Here is a 19,639-nt window from a genome sequence, read left to right on the forward strand (position 1 = left end):
ATTGACTGTAGAATTATAGCTAAATGGAACACTGCACTGGGGTAATTAGTTCTTGTTCTGTTTTTCATTGTGAACATAATTTTTGGTGGTCTCATCCTACCCAATTAGGTTTTGTTTGGCTTTATTGGAGCATAAATCATTCTTCTACCACAAAGATTTAAACCTCCCGGCCCCCACCCCCCGGACAGCTGGTGTGTTACTCCCTTGTCGCTAAAGGTTATCTCTTTAAAGGAAAGGACATTTGGGTTTGCAGCCGGTCAGTGGTGATAGCATTCTCCCATGGCGTCAAGGAGCAGCTGAGAGTCTGGACAACATGCCCACCCTTTCCACAGTTTTCACCCAAAAGGAACACCCAGAACTGCCATTTTTAAACAATGGTGTCTTGGCACCCGCACAGCACCAGCTCCGATCCTGGGGAGACGGTCAGGCAGGGAAGGCGTCTATGCAGGAAACACAGTACCTTTCAGGTCTATATCATGGCTCTGCCTTCGAGGGGCGGCTTCAGGGGCCGCCCTGGCCTTTGGTAGCCAGAGGGTCCCCTTGCTCTCGACTAATTCCTGGTTCATTCTGAGATACACGTAGGCTGGTTTTGCTTTCCCCAGCTGCTCAGAAGGAAATGAGGGGAATGTGGAGTGGTGGCCCCTTCGAATGCGTGGGGCTTACGTCTCCCTCCGAGCCCCGGTCACGGACACCTGTGCGCACACTGCACAGGCACTGGTCTTCTGGGGCTCCGGGCGGCTTGTCACAATGCAGATTCCCAGGCAGGGGCGCCTCCCCCTTGCAGCTAAAGAAGCTTTGACTTCAGGACTTCTCTCATGAACTCAGAGGTGAAAGCAGGCTGCTCCCCACACCTTTTCTTTAACACGGTGTTTCTGTAGGACCCTGTTTGTTCCAGTCATTCGACATGGATTGGGGTGTGTCCCCGACACTCTGGGGATACAGCAGCAAACAAGACAGACCGAGGTCCCTGCCCGTGGAGCCCACGGCCTTCAGCGGAGACCGCGAGCCGGAGCGAACGTGCCCCGGGGCTCTGCCAGCCCGACCCCACTGGAGGAGAATCCAAAAGGAGCTCCCCCTCTTGCTGTCCTGTGGCCACTGGAGGGAACAAGCAGCCACCGAGTAGCTCGAACAACACAAACCTTTCAGTTCCGGGGGGTGAGAAGTCTGTGGCAGGTCTCACGGGGCAAGATCGGGGTTCCTCCTGGAGGCTCCAGGGGAGTCTGTTCCCAGGCCTTCCCAGTTTTTAGTGGCGCCTGCGTTCGTCAGCTCGTGGGTCCTTCTTCCTTCACAGCCGGTGATGGCAGTCCTCTCGGCCCGGCCTCGGGCCTCACATCTCCTGCTTTCACTTGGGGACCTCTGTGATGACCCTGGGCCCACTGGGACCATCCGGGACACCCTCCCATCTCGGGATACTGAACTTAATCATGTCCGCAGTCCCTTGCGCTCTGTTAGCTATGCGGGTCGCTGGGGTTAGGATGTGGACATTTTCGGGGGGCATCTTTCTTCCTACCCACCTCCCATGGGGACCAGGAGCACAGAATTAATGCGGTTCAGACTCTGGGAAGAACAGGTGTTGCTTCTGGGAGGCCTGAAACCAACTTGGTGTTCGCTGTCCACTCCACCCTCCGGCCTGCTCTGGGTCAGCACTGAGGTCACCACCGCAGGGCTGAGGAGCAGCAGGATGGCCCCAAGGTAGCCATCCCTCTTGCCGCCCAGAGAGAGGATCGGAGTGGAGGCTGGGTCTTGTTCCTCAAGATCCTTGTTGCATCATTCAGTCCATAGAGGTGAGTTACCGTGTGATGGGAGTCAGGAGGCTGGCTTACGGGCGAATGCGTCGTCCAGGGAAAGAGAAATATTCCTTTGCCCTAAAGGTGTCCATGGCACAGGGTCTTGAACTAGAAAGTTCCTGCAGTGACTCGTTTGCATGAAATGTGTCATTTGTGCACAAAACTTAGCCCAATAGGTGGTTGGTGTTGGCTCCCAAGTGTCAAAAACCAAACATCTAACATGGAAGAACACAAGTGTACACTCAGAAACCTCTCGAATGCATGCACCCCTGTGCAACTTAGTTACTTAGTTAGTGCGACTTTTCCCTCTTTATTTTGTTCCTAAGTACTTAGCACCTTTGCATGCATTCTATAATTTACTTAGTTGTTTTATTTATCAGCTGTCTTCCCCAGGAGATCAGGGATTTGGCATTTTGTTCTCTATCCCAAGAACCAGAAAAAATGTGTCTGATATGTCAAGGCAGTTGGTAAATATTTATAGAATGAATAAGTGATTTATGTCGTATGATTGGTATAGTGTATTTATTGAGCATAAGGGAAACTATTATAATATGAAACCTGGGTTTTTATTACTATTTGGTGAATAAGATTTTTTTAATGTAAGTCAAATTGGGATACTTTAGGACTCTCCTGAGTTCCTAAACCAGGCCACACAGTGGGGGTTTAAAATGGTGGCAGGTCAGCATCCTTCCTTAAACCGGGTTCTCTCAAGTTCCCATTAAGGTATTCACAAAGGCACAGAGAAAATCTGAGAATTTAAGATGCTTTCGTACGATGCTGGTGGGAAAGTTGAGGAGATATGACAAAATGGATAATTATAGATAAGAAACTAATACTGAGAATTACAGACATTTCCACGGAAAATACCAGAACTACCAAAACAAATTAATCATCAATGACATAACTAGAGAAAAATCACTGCAAACATAATAAAGATCTCTGAATACAGGTGACAAACGTGCCCCCATATTCCAAGGAAAATCAGTTAAAATTGCCCAAATTGAGACACACTTCAGCAAGCGTTTAAAATGATAAACTAAAGATAAATGCAAAGACCATTTTTGGAAGGAGAAAATATGGTTGCATAAAAACAAACGCAGATCTGTGTGGTCTCAGATTGGTCTCCTGCCACACTCCTTCCAGAAGGAGATAGTACAGTATCTGCAGGGGGAGTCCCCTTAACCAGGAGCCTCCCTGCATCGGTGGGGGATACTCAGTCTGTAACATCCAAATATACCACCCAGCTACGTTTTCTTGCCAGTGTTACAAAATGTCCACTTCAACCTCAATAAGAGGTACATTTAACAATTCAAGATACCATAAGAGACTTCAAAATTGTCATTATAGCAACACCCTATCTCCCAGTTGGGTGCCCGGCTGCGTGTGGTAAGGTGGGTTCTCAACACCAGGGTCTCTGGAGGTAGACCACCCTCACAGACCAACCAGGACAAGGAAACAACGCTAATGGCCAATGAGCAGTTATTAAAATTAAATAATTTGATCGTAAATTGCTATCTCTCATCCAAAGGGGACAAAATGCCCCAGAATGTGAAATCAGCTGCATCCGCCTTACAGGAAACTGCACAAGCATTCCATTCTCTCTTCTCTTTTGCATTTTCCAGGTCTTTAAAAGAAAAAAGTCCTTTCCATGAAAACAACAAGAAAAGCTTCACATTGAGAGAAGAGCCAAGTTTTGTGGGTCACAGTGACCTGATATCAATTCATTCTAACATTCAGTTCTAATTGGAACAGAAAACCCTGTATTACTATCTTCCTCGTACAAAGCCTCTTCAAATGAGAACTTCCAAATCCTCGCAAACTTTTCTTCTGTGTCACACTTGGTCAAAATCTTTAATAAAACAACCAAAAGTGACTTTTTTTTTTTTTAATCTAGGAGATGCCTAGAAACTTTGGCAGTCAATTTGTCATTAAAAGACCAACCAACCAAACAAAACAGGTTTGCACCTGCTTAGCTCTGGACCTCTGGCTCAGCTGCCGACTTACCTGGAGGTTCAGGGCAGGCTTAACGACTCTTAGCCCCAGTTCCCTCGTATTTGAAATGGAGATGGTAATATCTACTTCCAAACGCCAAAGACAGACGTAAAATAATTGGAGGACAGTCAGAGACACTCCTTCTTGCAGCGTAGACAACAGACAGGTGTTGGTCGTAGGACTGTGATGCCTGAGGGAGCATGGTCTTCATCTTGACTTCTGTGGCAGAGATGATTCTGGAATAGTTCTGCCATGAAGCAGGACTGTCCATATTCTGTTAACCTCACATCCCAACAAACCATCAAACCAGTAACCTTTGGTGGGTCAGGTGATCCCCATGACATCAGCCATGAGGACCATCAGCAAAATGGTAGAAGGGATTCTAGGCCTCTGGGAGGCGGCTGGCTTTGTAAACAATTGTTAACATTTCTGGAGAGGCTTTTGTGCCTTAATTCAGCCAGGATATAATTAAAAGTCTCTGATGATCAAATCCTCTAAGTTCTGAAACACGACAGCTCAGACTTTCCAGAACTGATGGTCTAGACCAGAGGTCAGCGCACTTTTCCTGCTGGAAATATTTTTGGCTTTGCTGGTCGCACTGCTCAACTCTGCTGCAGAAGGAAAGAAGCCTTTGACAGCACATAAACAAACAGGCGTGGCTGGGTCCCAATAAATCTTTATTTATGGACGCTGCGATTCGAATTTCACATAACTTTTACATGTCATGAAGTGTTACGTTCCTTTTCGTTTCCTGAGTAAGTGAGGCACAGAAGACTCGGGGGGCTGTGAAACCCTTCTGTATGAAGCTATAAAGGTGGATCCACGTCAGGTGTTGTCCAAACTTCTACAACTATATAACACAGAGGGTGAACCTCCAAGGAAACTGTGGATTTCAGTTCATAATAACATACCAAGATGGGGTCATAGCTGTATAAAATGTGCCACGCTAATTTAAGCTGTTAATAGGGAAAAGTGTGTACGGGGGATGATGGGGAGGGGAGCAGGTATATAGAACTCTATGTACTGTTTGCTAAGTTACTCTATAAATCTAAAACTGTAAGAAGATGAGGTCTAAAAAAGTGTTAAAAATACTCTTGGGGCACCTGGGTGGCTCAGTCAGTTGAGCGGCCGACTCTTGGTTTTGGCTCAGGGTCCTGAGGGACTCTTTGGTTGTGATCTCAGGGTCCTGAGATCGAGCCCTGCATTGGGCTCTGCACTCGGTGGGTCCCTGGGGAGTCTCCTCGAGGAATCTGTCTGTCCTTCTCCCTGCGCCCCTCCCCCCAACGCACACACATACCCTCTCTCAAATAAATAAATAAATCTTCAAAAATATTCTTAGCTTATAGGTCATATGAAATTAGGCAGTGGGACAGGTTCGGCCCACAATGCATCATCAGCGACACATAGACAAGCCGGGAGTAAAGCTCATGGCTTCGTGAGTATGGCTGGTGAGTGGGGCAGACGTGTGGCTGGAGGCAGGATAGGCCGTGGGGGCAGGTGAGCAGAGACGTGCTGGGGACCCAGGGGGAGGCTCTGGGCCCGGGAGACCCAGGTGGGGGCTTTAGGGAGAAGACTCCTCTTCTTCATGTTGTCTGTTCGAGACCTAATTTAGAAATACAAAAACAACTCAGACTTATAAACAAGCTGAGAGTCTCTACCGTGTGCGAGAATGATTTTGGTTTCCATCACCCTGGGAGAAGCCGCTGATCAAACTTGCTGTTCGCTTAAATAGCCATATTATTTGCAGTGAAAACTTTGAAAACCAGGCCTAAAGGGAGACAGAAATTTCTTCAGATCTGGCGCTACCTTTAATAAGCTGCTCACCCTCCTTGCTTCCTGAAGATGGACCAGTCAATAAAGCGTCCCTTTGAACAGTGTCATAAGCACAATTCGTTTTGGCAAACATGCATTGAGTGCCCACTGTGTGCTCGCTGCCCTCCCCAGTGGCGAGAGCTCGTGGTATTTATGAGCTGGTGTCCGAAACGCCTGGACAGGACCTTCAAGGGAGAGAAAGAACAAGCGGAGTCATATCGATTTCACGTGATGTTTGCTAATAGATTTTAATGCAGCCCAGCATTCTCCCCGAGTGGCTGCCTCGGGCCTGGTCAGCCGTGGTCAGCGGCTGCTTCATCATGGGGCTGCGCACGTCCAGTGATGAGAAGGCATTAATTAGCAACCACTTGACAAGATTTTCACTTGCTGCTTCCAGGATTCTCATTATGTCTGCCAAGGGCTCAACCCTCTTCCGTGAAGCTGGCCATGAAGCCGGCTGCCCACAGGATGGGTGACAGCAGAGGCCCTCAGATCCCCCGTGGAGACGGTCAGCAGAAACCAGGTCACAGTCCCAAAGCCCGCTCTTGGCATTTGCATTATTGTGTCTCCTCAGGATCCAGAAGGATCAGAGACCTAATTAGGATTTCTATTCCCGCCATGTGCATTTTCTTCAATTACATGGTCAATAACTCATTGTAGGTGCATTTATATACTACTTGGGGATTGTCCATTTTTCTCCATCTCCAAGGCAATGGGAGTTGTATTCTATCCCATGGAGGCCCCTCCCCTAGGACCAACCTTCCACCTGCTAGCTCAGTGTTCCTTTGGTGCAAGCCCTTCCTCCAAAGGAAGGACCCACAACCTCCGAGGGTGGCTGAGGGCACAGAGTTCGGGGAGACAGTGGCATTCTGCATGCGTCCCCAGCTCTGTGATCTCGGTTGTGAAGTTACTAACTCCCCTGTGCATCGGTCTCCCCATCTGCAAAGTGGAAACTATGTTGACATCTGTTTGTAAAGTGTTTAGAGGATGCCTGACACCGGATGTGCCGTGAAGGAATAATCCGTGCGGAGCCCATAGCCCAGAAGGCTGTTCATCTCTAGAGCTCCTTGCGGAAAGGAAAGGGGAGGAAAGAGGGAGGCAGCCAGCTTCAGGTGCCAAGTTCCGAATGGATCTCATCGCGGCAAACTCATGCCGGATATCTCAGCCTCGCTTGTAATCCCTGCAGGTGCCAGAAATCGTACTGCTGCCTCTTTCCTGGCCTCCCCATTCCATGGTTGCTCACGGCCATCCAGAGCATGAAGAAAATCCCCACCAAGGGGGCTGGGTCTGCTTCTTTACACTCCCAGGGCCGCACATTCATGAAGAGCCACATCAACTGGGCACCCCAGCAGCTTGGAGCCCATGGGCAGGTGGCAGATTTCTGTAGCTGGAGGGAGTTTCCTCTCTGGATGATCTGGAGGTCCAGGCCTACAGCCCTGTTCCCACCCCACTGAGCAGACACCAGCCCGGGGCCGCTGAGCACCCACAGTCAGTGAACCTCGGTCGCTCTAGTCTTCATTCTGGCCCCAGTGGCGCTGGGCAGCCTCCCTGTTTTCCTGTCCTCTGAGTGTGGTGCCTGCTGCTCAGCCTGCCCGCCTCCCACTGCCCCTTCTTCACCTTTCCTCTGTCCCCCGGCTACTTCAGTGCTGGACTCTCCCACTACCCTTCCAAGATTCCAGAATGTTCCCCACGCTGACATGAAAGGCTCCTTCCCACAATACCCAGTGGGCAGGTGGGGGTTCTCATGTGGCGTGGGGAGGATACGGGACAAGGTCACCAAGTCGGCTAATGAAGTGAACTGTCAGCTCAGTGCAGCTCATCTCCGAGGGTCAGTGTGAGAGCCTCCATTTGATGCTTATGACCAACGTGGCCAACATGTTGCTCCACAAGTTTGCGTCCTAAATGAGGATGGGCTCAGGGCTGCACTTCTGGGCTGCAGGGCGTCTCATATGGTCTCTGGGAAAGCAAATGTACGTGAAGGTCAGGGGACCTTCTCTGCGTCTCATCTCTGCTCCCACCAGCAAACACAGCTTAACCTGCCACTGTGCGGAAGGCTAAAAAAGAAAAGAGAAAGTATGGGGTTTGTTCCTCTCTTTGAACATATCACAGAGAGTCAAAGGAAATGTTTCCAAGCTGAACTACACACCTGTGAGTGGCACAAGCAATAGGAAAACACATCAAGACCATCAGCTGTGCGTTTGAAAAGCAAATGTGATAGATGGAGCGAAGAGTGTCGGCGAGTGCCCGTCACTGAGAACGATTCCCCTTTTAACCAAAGGTCTAGCGAAGGTCAGGCATGGGGAGATCTTGGAGAAGGGATATCTTCAGGAGGAAAAAAGGCAGAAGAATAATGATTTGAATCCTGACACTGAATTCAGCACACAGCAGACCAGTTGCAGCCGCCATGGAACAATAGATTCATCCTTCTTCTCAATCGGCAGTGGAAGCTCAGGTCCAGACACCTGTGTTGACCCTCTGTGACAGTTCGATGAGGTTTCAGAAGGCAGCTATGCCAGGGAACCAAGAAAGAATGCTGGGGATGGATGACATCCCGTGCAATCCCGTCAGCTGCAAGGAACAGCTCCCAGTGGGCAGGACGACCCGGGACAGGGTGGCTCCCATGACATTCCCCGGAAGCTTGCACTTAGCCCCTATGATCCTGTCTCCACGCTATTTGCAATTTGAGGGTCAGTGTTGCTGAGTCTGTCCTAAGGGAAGAAGGGAGGAATACGCTCAGTGATAATCCTAATGCCGCTCAGGCAAGAAGACCGCCGTGGCCCCACTGTCGGGCAGAGGGGTGATTCTCAGTCCTCTCACCCCGAGACCCACTGTGCATAGATAGAGGCCTCCCTTGGATAGGATTGGATCTTGACAAAGCCCCAGCACCTAAGTATTCCACATTTTGCCTTGCCACAGTGATCCCTGGAGCATCGGTGACTGCAAGTCTCAGACAGGGCTACCGAGTTCATTAGTGCATCAGCTCATAGTAGGTGCTTTGTGAGAAAGTCTGAATGAACAAAGGAATGAGAAGCTGTCGGCGAAGCATGTTCTTGGGACACTGGCTATAAATCTACCCTCTTCTTTTATAATCAATAAATAGAGTGTAAGTAGTTGGTGACAGCATTGATTGACCTCTAACTTCTATCCTTACTGGTGTCATCTGCAGCGTTTCTATTTTCTAAGTGGTTCCAACTTTTCACTGGAAGCCTCACGAAATGTGTGACAAACCCGCAGATGAAAACTTGTGATCTAAGATAAACCGTTTCTGTGCAAGAGTCCATGTTTCTAGACTCAGAAACATTTCATCATATGGAGCTTTCCTCCTGAAAGCGTGGCCCCCAGACTGGGGGTGGGGGGAAGCAGGAGTCAGTACCTCAGAGAGCTCGTCAGGAATGCAGAATCGTGGCCCTGCCCAAACCCACAAAACCTTATCTGCATTTCATCAAGATCCCTGGGTGATGTGTGATCCCTGACACCCATACCTTGTGCTTTCCTGTCCTGACATACCGTCGGTTAGCTGGCCTTGAGAAGCCCCTGCAATCTTCATGCTTTCTCTTTGAAGGTTCAGGGCGTGGAGCAACTTGGGGAGGGGCATGCTTTAACATTTCAACATGGAGCATTCAGCTGTCCTCCCTGTGCTCCGGTTTATGTCACTTACAGACGAAGAAAAGAAAAAGAGCGAGAGCAAGCGAGAGAGAGAAAGATCTTTTTGAAAAAGGAAATCACATTTTTATTCGTTATTGAAACATGTGACCGAGTTCTTTAAATATCAGAGAAACCTATTCGTTTGTGCTGAATGGTCATTGCAATGTTCTGTCTCTTGACAATTCCCACACGCTGGCAACGCCCAGGGAAACAGAACGTTTTTCGGAACAACAGCTTCCACTGATTGTGAAGTTGCTGGCTATTGGGATGTGTTCGTTTCTGAAAAGGTGATTGACAACAAGTCAAAAGGATGCTGGCTACTTTGAACTGACTTACCTTGTGGGTATTTTAGACTGACCTTGTGGTTCAGATGGCCATGAGGAAGGTGCCGTGGCTGTCAGTTACCCGTTAAAAGAGGCTACGCTTTGTAGCAGCACAGAGTATTCAATGTAAATTAACTTTAACATACAGAGATGATGGTTAGTGATTTATTTTCAAAATAGTGTATCTGTGAAAAATTAAGAGCCACAAGGTTCCAATTATCTCAATGGCAGTCTAATTTATGTGGCATGAAGTACTTTAAAAAAATCGGGAGGGATGTTTAGTGAGGCTAAATTGGTGTTGCCTTGCTGGGTCACAGCTTGAAGTCTATCTGAACGATGTGGATCTCATTAAATATCATCAACTTAAAATCGCTTAGGTGATAAGAAAGATGAAGATGAAGATCAGCCTGGTGGAAGTTCCTTTTGTCTGTAAATGCACCTCCTCTAGGAGTGTCTCTGGCTTCCCCAAGCACACGGCTGTCTTGCCAGATGAGCTGCATCGGTGGGCGGGGCAGGCGCGTCTTTCTGCCCAGATGCCCAGATCTCCGGCGGCCCGACTGTGGGAGGGAGGTTCAGACCATAAGCTCCCCGTGTCCCAAAACCTGAAGGCCTGACTGCATGCTTGTATTGATTTTGGGAAGAAGCTCTGAGATCGATCAATATCTGTTGGCAGCTGAAACCTTCAGATATTTGTTAAAGAACCAGAGAGTCATGTTTCTGTGGGCAGAGAGGGTGGCTGGTGTCCAGAGTTACACGATTAAATAATGCCTAGTTTAGCCGTTGTTGGTCTGTGACAGGTCGAAGCAGGAGTGGTGTTTACCGTGATTAATCTAAACAGGAGGACACATTGACCTGTTTCTTCGGCACCCGCATAAGGGGAGGAAATTTGTCATTTTCTGGTTGGGAAGCAGTTTTCTCCCTTCTGCTGAGCTCTGCAGACAGAGGGGGCTCCAAAGGAATCCTGCCGCAGCCACCCCAAATCCCAAGCAGCTGAGGAAGAGGAAGACCCTCCTAGCATGGGCACTGCAGCTCTTGCCCAGCGTCCCCTCCACACTCGGAAGGATCGCAAGAATCAAAGTACCCATGGTGTGAGGCAACCACATGGGGTGGCCATGTCCCAGCATATCCTGGAGATCCACAGAGACCATTCTCTCCCCGTCTGCCTGGTGTCTGGGGTGCACGGGACTTCACACGGATCCAGCCAGCCCACCCCCCCAGCCACCTAGTGCTGTGAGGGACGCTGAATTCAGAGTGGGCTTCAGCTGTATTTCCCTAGTCAGAAAGAATTCCAAAACAAGCCACTTTGAACCATTTCGTGTTCTATGGACCATATTCTGAGATGCACTGAATCCATACTCTGTTCTTGGCCACCCCCCAGCTTGTAGGCTTATCACCCCATTCTGGAGGAGAGACGGGGCAAGGCGGATGCTGCTGGCCTTGCAGTCATGGAGGCAGGGAGGCGACATAAGATACCCAGAGCATGACGAAGTCGGGTTAGAAGACGGCCAAGCCAAGGCAGGAAAAAGTTAAGATTCCAGAGAATCAAGATAAGAGCCCCAGAAATCCTTGGCCATTACCAGAATACTTAGATTTTATGTATAGTTTTTCCATTATTTGTTAAGCCTTCTGGGTTTTCTGCAACAGTCTAATGAAGAGAGGAATCTTTGAATTCTCTCCTGGGTTCGAATCATTGCTCTGCCACTTACTGGGTAGTAAAAAATAGTGTGTGTTGGAGGCTCAGATTCCTTATCTGCAAAAGAGAAATGATAATCCCTGGCTCCCAGGGCTCCTGTGCAGAATAGATGAGATGTAAAGCGTGGTGTGCGGGTAGCAGCTACTCCTTACACTGTGGGTGAGATGGTGCATTCTTCCCCTGATGGGTGTGTCAGATAGTTTTGTCCGTCTGTCTGTCTGTGCACTCGCAGAGCTTCAGCACTAACTGAGGCTCCCATCTGACCTGTGGAGAACTTCTCTTCCTCCTGATCGGACGCTGGCTTCCTCAGCCTGAGATCCCGTGTGGTCTTCGGCAACTCTTGGGGATCAGCTCTCAACTCCAGGAGGCCCCTGAGCGGGGGAAGGGGTGTGGCTGTTCCGTGAGCCCTGCAAACTCACCCAGCTCATCAGTTTCCGCGCTGTCTCACCTTTGAAGATGTAGGCTCTCCCCAGCAAGGGCGTCCTCCAGCAAGTTCAGAGGGGACCACGAAAGTCGAGCTGAACGATTTACAAAGGGCTTTCATATGGATTACTCCGATCAGCTGCATTTTGCCCGGCAGTCAACGACAAACTGTCAGTCATTTCAAAGCTCACCTTCCTGACCTGCAAAAAGTCTTCCTTCTCATTTATGCCAAGGATCAAAAGTCACATGGCTCAGATGTTAATTTCTCATCAGGTGGCCGGAATGAACCAACATCCTTTGTGGAGGACACAGGAAGGCAGCTGTGGGGTGACAAGGCAGAAGCAGTATCTCAAGGCATCCGCAGAAGGTAAGACCATGAGAATGAGATCCTTTTCCTGAAAGTTCAGCATCAGCTGCCCCCCTGACATCTTACAGGAGCTGTGAAGTGGCTTTCTTCCCCCCATATGGTGGAGAAGAGCCGATTACCATCAGGCGTCTGTCGGGCACCAGGAAAAAAAATCTGCTCGTAGCATACTCTGCTTTCACCCCTAAAAAAAAAGCCTTTCAAAAACTTGCGTGTTTTGTTAGGGTAAAGAATTCAGTTTCGTGTGCGAGGCTTCTCAACCCTGGCCCTTCTGACAGTTTGGGTCCAATTGTTCTCTGCTGTGCACACTACGATGTTCAGCAGCGTCTCTGGGCTCTCTTACCAGATGATAGCAGGCCCTCCCCTGAGCTGTGACAACCAGAAATATCCATGGACATTGCCAAATGAAATTTATCCAGCCAGGTTCCCCAGCATAGCCCACCAGGGGTCATGCAAAGAGCCAAACATTGCAACCAAGTGTGGCCTCAGGTCCCCACAGGACAGCACCTCCCACAAGGTGACTCCCATGGGGGAATGTTAGACCAGATATGAAATTTCTTCTCCCTCTCAAAGATTCCAGCATTTTAATCTATCAATTTTCTCTTCTAGATTGGTAACCAATAGGAACCTTCTGGAGAGCATCATCCTGTCTAGAATGAGGATCTCATGGGTACAATCTACTGCAGATGCAGCAGGTCATGCCCAGGTCCAGTGTTGACGGGAGGAAGGGAGCCACATGGGACATGTGATAGGGGACACGTGGCATTGAGTGCCACAGGTCCTACCGGAGGGATGAGAAGGCTCAATGGTTCATTGCTAGGCTGGTCTGCACGTGGGTGGCAGCCGTGCAGTCCCGAGAACTTACTGAATACCGTTTAGCCGCACGCTTTAAATGGGTAAATATCAGCGTGTAAGTTATATCTCATGTTTTAAATGATGCATTACTGAGAGGACACTTGCCTCTCCTTGCATAATGATCACGTGTTGGTAAAACCCTGGCTGAACGTGTCACAGAAAAAAAAAAAAAGAGCAAAACTTATTTTTACAAGAAGGGTTTCTATCACTTAGAACTTGGAGCTTCAGGCCCAGGTGGATCCAGGGACTCAGTGATGGGATTAGGGCTCCCTCCCTCCCCATTGTGCATCGTGGCTTCCGTCTATGTAGGCCTCATCCTGTCCGACTTCAGGTGGCCAGGGGAGTGGGTCAGTGTCTCAGACAGTGGCTTCCCTGCTTGGCAGCCCCCATAGAAAGAGCCAGAGTCCTCAACAACCTTGAAAGGAAATCAGTTTGTCTTGGAAATCAGCTCTAAACTCCAGGAGGCCCCTGAGTGGGGAAAGGGTTGTGGCTGTTCCGTGAGCCTCACAAACACATCCAGCTCATCAGTTTCCGTGTAGTCTCACCTTTGAAGATATAGGCTCTCCAACGTGCACCCTCCTCTGAGCCCACCATGATGGCTAGGGGGAAGGGTCCCCCAGCTACTTGTGTGCAGTCAGAAGACCCCCTGTGTAGCCGGGCCCACGTAGCGCACCTGGCTGACGAAGCTCAGCGGGACCATGCAGAGCAGGCTGGGTTAGTTGCTGGAAAGCGAGGAAGGTGCAGCTCCATCAGGCAGACAGCAGAGCTGACAAAATAGTGAAAAAGCAGATGCGTCACAGGTGTTCTGCACCGTGGCTCCCCGCCCACATTGTCCACGGTCCCAGAAGAATGGTGTACATGTGCGTCAGACTTGGGCTGAACCCCCAGGCTGGGCCCGAGCCCAGTCTAGATCAGCTAAGCTGCAGAGGACCTGCATTCACACGAGTGAGGATTGCAGGCTGCTTGTTGTAAGCCCTAAGGTTATGGGGTGCTCTGTTACACAGCATCATTGTGGCAACAGTGGACTGACACACCCCCTTTGTTTGTGGAGCAAGGGATCCATATTCTCTCGCAAGGTGGGAGCTCCCCACAATGAACAGTAGCATGTGATCCTTCACCCAGCAAAGCCCCCGGCAGCGTCATGAACCCCAGCCCACTCGTGGAGCCAAGTGTCACCTTTTCAGACCCGGCCCCATGGGGAAAGTGGCAAGAAGAGCTGCTTTTACCCCTTTCTAAGATCGCCTTTTGTATCCACACAACAGGATGGGGAGCTCACTTGAACTCCGTTCTCTGCAAGCAGCCTGCACTGTCCTTCCCCAGAGCAGTGAGCGTCTGTCCTCCGTATCTATCTCAAGGGACAGCCACAGGGACCTGCATGGGCCACCAGCCTTCCCCAGCCATCCAGACCCTACCCGCACCAAGGACACAGTTCAGCACTGACAGCGAATGAGACGCCGTGCTCCCGGAACCAGGGGACGGTGAACCCGTCCTCCCCCGGCAACGGCTGGGTAATCTGTTTATGAGATTTCAGCCGTGCCCTCTGTCGTATGCCCTGGGGCACCCTGATGACTTCATCATGCATGATTAAAATGTGAATAAGGAATCAAGGAGAGAGGTCAGGAGTCTGTGTGTGAAAGATATTACACACTCCCGGAAATGATGTGAGGAATACCTCTGAGCGGAGATTCTTTTTCCAAAGGGTTGTGATATTTATTTTGAGAGAATTTTAGACCTTTGGAAAAGTTGCAAAATGAATACAAAGAGTACCCATCCTCCTTCACACAGCTTCCCCTTATGTTTATAATCCTACAAATCCTATCAAAACTAAGAAATTATTCTCCGCTACAATACCGCTAACTAGAGGCGGGAACGGATTTGAGTTTCGCGTCTTTCCATCAGTGTTCTTGCTCTGTTTCGGGATTCGTTCCAGGATCCCACATTGCACTTGGTCATCAGGCCTTCTTTGTCTCTTCCAGTTTGGGGAAGTCCTCTGTCCTTCCTTACCGTTAGTGACCTTGACACTTTGGAAGGCATTGGTCAGTTATTTTGTAGAAAAGACCTCAGTTTGACTTTGATGTTTGTTCATGATGAGACTGAGGTTGTGTGTTATTGGGAGGTGCACCCCAGAAGTGGTGTGCCCCTCCCGGTGTGTCACGTGGGGTTGCATGATATTGGTTATATCACCTAAGGCTGACCTACGTGTGCTGGGATTTGCCGCTGGAAAGTTACTACTTTTCCCTTTGTAAATATTAAATATTTGGAGGAGCAATGCACATATCCATTTCTGCTTTCCAACTTGGAATGGAGCGCGCAGTAAATGAAAATACTCCCATCTGTAAACTCCAGTTAGTGTCTTTCTAAGCCACGGATACCCAGATCTGCCCGGTCCTTCCACTTCTTCCTTTCCAGTGTTTGCTCTGCTTCTCACTCCCAGCCCCCACTCCACCCGACCCCAGGCCAACCCTTTCCTTTCCTTTCCCAAAACCATGATGTGGTGCCAACACCATGGAGATCGGGGGCCATGCCTGGGCAGGCACGGGACCTGGGTCCTTCAGCAGAGAAGCCTGCATTACAGGCCCGGGGAAGCAACCACCAGAAGAACCAGGGCAGGCACCGTGACCTCCTGGCTTTCCAGCCTCCTCTCCTGACCCCTCACCCACACCCCCAGCCAGGCACACACAGTCCTTCACACCTGGGTGGGGCTCCCTGGGCAGGGGCAGAGTTTTTGGTCTTGCAGCTTCCTGTCCAGGGCGCCCTCACCTTCCTTCAGCTGGAAGGTCATCCCATCCCTGTGGGAAGGGGGCATGAGTTTGCAGGCAGGGGATCGGAAGGTGCCAAGAGCGCCCCTGGGGCCCCCATGCTTCCTTGTGAATGTCTCCATCCCGTGCATTGGTTCCTTGGCCGATCTGCTGTGACAGTTACCGTTCTTTCTTCCTCCCCACCCTTCCCTCCCTTCCTTCCTCCTTCCCTCCCTCCCTCCCTCTTCCTTCCTTCCTCCCTCCCTCCCTCCCTCCCTCCCTCCCTCCTTCCTCCCTCCCTCCCTCCCTCCCTTCCTCCCTCCCTTCCTTCCTCCCTCCTTTCCTTCTTCCCTTCCTTCCTCCTTCCCTCCTTCCCTCCTTCCCTCCTTCCCTTCTTCCCTCCCTCCCTCCCTCCCTCCCTCCCTCCCTTCCTTCCTCCCTCCTTCCCTTCTTCCCTTCCTTCCTCCTTCCCTCCTTCCCTCCCTCCCTCCCTCCCTCCCTCCCTTCCTCCTTCCCTTCCTCCCTCCCTCCCTCCTTCCCTCCCTCCCTCCCTTCCTCCTTCCCTCCCTCCCTCCTTCCCTCCCTCCCTCCCTCCTTCCCTCCCTCCCTCCCTCCCTCCCTCCCTCCCTCCTTCCCTCCCTCCCTCCCTCCTTCCCTCCCTTCCTCCCTCCCTCCCTCCCTCCCTCCCTCCCTCCCTCCCTCCCTCCCTCCCTCCCTTCCTTCCTCCCTTCCTCCTTCCCTCCCTCCTTCTTTCCTTCCTTGTTTCTCTCTCTCTCTCTTTCCAACAGAACATAAGTTAATGTTTCCAAACAATGACATTGATCCAGGATTTCATTTCCTTCCTCTGCTGTTTCTGCTTTATAAGGACCCAAGTGGTTACAGTGGAAACTTTTGACAGACCCAGCAGTTCGGCAAATTAAATCTTCTGGCCTGAGCAAATCCTGACCTGGACCCTTCGCACCATCTGCCTGCTTTTCAGCAGGTTTGCCTGTCTCCCCCGTGATAGAGCATCAACTTCCCTCCCCTTGGGCATGGGTTAAATAATAAAAAGCCTGGAAACAAAACAAGCCTCTGTTACAGGCAAACTACTGCTGCTTTTCCATTGCAGATGAGAGAAGAGGGGTCCCCAGAAGGAAAGCCTGGGGTGGGGGGCAGAGCAGGGATGGCGAGGGACAGGGAGTCTCCGGCCCGGCAGCTCCAAGCCCCCCTGCCGGGGCCGAGACTCACTCTCCGTGTTGCATTACAGATGGGAGAACTGGCTAGATAGAGTCTCCCTTGACCCCGCCGCACACTCGAACCTTCCCGGGGCCCCAGGCTTGCCGAGGACACCTGCACCACCTGCCCCCTGTAGGGAGACAGAGAAACAATCGGAACTGGGCTGCCCACACTGGCCTTCCGGGGAAAGTCAAAGGCCCCTTTCAGCCCCGCGGCCCCTTGCCAGGCCTTACACAGGAAGGCGAGAGCAAGTGTCCCCGAGGGGCAGTCTGGGCCAGATGAAGCCCACCGATTTGATTTCTCTGGCCCATGTGATGCCAGACCATGTTTTTAATTTACTTGTAATATTTTTTTAAAAAGATGTATTTCACATGAAGTCTGGATTTCAAGTTTACCTGGGGAAACAGGCAGCTGTGGGTTCCCTGGGTGCCTGCCCCCACTTGGAAGCAAACAACCGAGACAGGTCAGCGCCCCTCCATTGATGCCACTGGCTGCCCTCCTCACACAAAGCTCCCGTGGCAGTGGCTACTTGGCATCTTACAGGTGCCCACTCTGTTCCTGACTTCACAGCCTGGTCCCCGTGGGCATTCGCCCCAGGGGAGAGGGCCAGGCAGGGGCTGGGCATGGAGGGAGGGGCAGGGAGCCATCCAGGGGCCCAGGAGATGCCGTCACCATGGAAGCAGGAGGCTGTCCCGGGGCCGGGGGTCTGCTTTGCCCGGGGCCCACGTGTGGTACTGCTACACAGGATGCGGCAAAAGATGCACTCGGTGGGAAGCAGTGGCGTGTGAGGGCCGGGGGCCCAGAGCCAGACAACCTCTGCTGCCTGTGAGCTGACATCTCCGTCTCCCCACCTGTGAACGAGGGATGGATTGAGTCTGCCCCAAAGCGGGGCAGGCAGCCGCTGTGTTACTTTCCCGCAACTCTGAGATGCTCCAGTGAACAGGAGACAAAGGGACGGACGGCCTTGAGCCCACGGGGTTTGTCCTTGTCCAAGCTGCTGGCAGAGCGAGGGACAGCCATCCTCTGTGAGTGTCTCCGAAGAAATGGTGTGGAGGAGGCCGGGGACAGCTCAGGGGTGTCCTGACTTCAGGATGCGCAGCCCAGGCCTGCCCATCGACAGCTGCCGGTGGAGTGGGCCCCACGGTGGGGACACGCAGGCCCTGTTTGTGCAGGCCATGGGCCGAGCCTTCCCTGAGTGGTCAGGGGCCTCCCAATCCTGTCTCTGCTCAAAATGTGGTCACCTGCAGGATGTCCCTGGGGGCCTGGTTCCACCGTCCCTGGGCGCCCCTGCTCTCTGCCTCCAGGGCACACCATTTCCCAGCAGGACCCACCACACACATCACCTGATGTCACTACGTGTCTTCCCTGCTGGCCTGCGGGTCCCAAGAGACAGAGGCCATATCTGTGTCCACGCTCCACTCCAGGGGTGAGCCCAGGGCCTGACACAGGTTAGACACTGCAGTACTGTTCACTGAATGAGGGACCTGGACACCCTACCAGGGACAGGCAGGTGCCCTCTGCCGGCCGCCCAGCCCAGGGCATCCTGGGAGCTCCTTCATGCAATCCTTACGGAGTTTCAGTGGGGACCTAAGCTCTGCCGAACACTCTGCACATAGCGAGCACACCCCACTCATGACATGGGAAAGAACGTCAGGTGCGCCTGCCCCTGAGGCAGCTCTGCGAACACTGGGCGTCCTGGATGCAGGGGGGCACGGTGGCTGCCTTCCATCCCGTCTGCTCACTTGGCTGCAATGCATCACGTTCATGTCTCTGTCTCGAAACTGAGAGAAGACATACCCACGTTCTTTCCTGCAAAATGAACACTGGGTCTTCTTTAGGGAAAGGGCATGGTCCCTCCCATCCCCCCAAGAAATTTGGGCTATTTTTACTTGTAAGCAGAAAACAATGTTAACTTTAAGTTCTTGAACTTTAGAGTAGGCCAAATTGTTTTTTTTAAATACTTGGAAAACGGCAGATATTTGTATTTGACCACATGGTGATGAACTTATTGATGGAGAGACTAAAGGGTCAGTGGGAAGTTGGATGATGTTAAAAAAAAATCTATGAACTTAAGGGACCCCAACATTGGGGTCTGTCTTCCCTCATCACCTACATCAGGCTCTGTGCTCTGGGGTCCACGTGGGCACCCCTCCAGTGGAGCTTCTTAGCAGTCAAGTTGGAAAGGTCTAACATTTGCCAAGTCTCCTGGCATGTTGTGTGAAAGACGTGTTCTGTAATTAAACGCATCCATGGGAAGCAGACACCAGAATGCTCCCCTTCTCAGAGCTTCTCGGGGCACAGTGTCATATTAAAGGTCCTGACAAGTCCTTCAGGAGAGACCCTGGTTTTAACTCATTTAACCCACTTTTCCTGGACCTTTTAGACTAAGGCAACTCTTTGGGGAAAAACAAACACACAAAACACTTAAACACCACCCGGGACTATAGTGGCAACAAACACAGTTTGAGGAAGCCTCATCCTACAGAAGAGACCCTCCATCATGTGCAGAAACTATCAAGGAGAAAGTTAGTACAAATGAAAACTGTTCAATTTTAAAACAATTGAAAAGAAATAGGATGCATTTGAGCTGAAATTTTGAGATGGAAGAAAGTCTAAGGTACTGACCGCCAGATGACACCATTCCATCCTTCCCTCAGGATGCAGGTCATGAAATAGTCCACCAGCCATGGGTCCTTCTCTATGAGGTAGACTCTCCCTTGCTTTGTGATGCTCATGCTTCCTGTAATAAGCCCCTCAGTTGTGCATGGAGCCCCTTTGATTCTGCTTCTCCC

Source organism: Eumetopias jubatus, unplaced genomic scaffold (assembly GCF_037043125.1).
Source record: "Eumetopias jubatus isolate StellerSeaLion01/CBP00866 unplaced genomic scaffold, mEumJub1_p1.0 scaffold_9, whole genome shotgun sequence".
Lineage (NCBI taxonomy): Eukaryota > Metazoa > Chordata > Mammalia > Carnivora > Otariidae > Eumetopias > Eumetopias jubatus.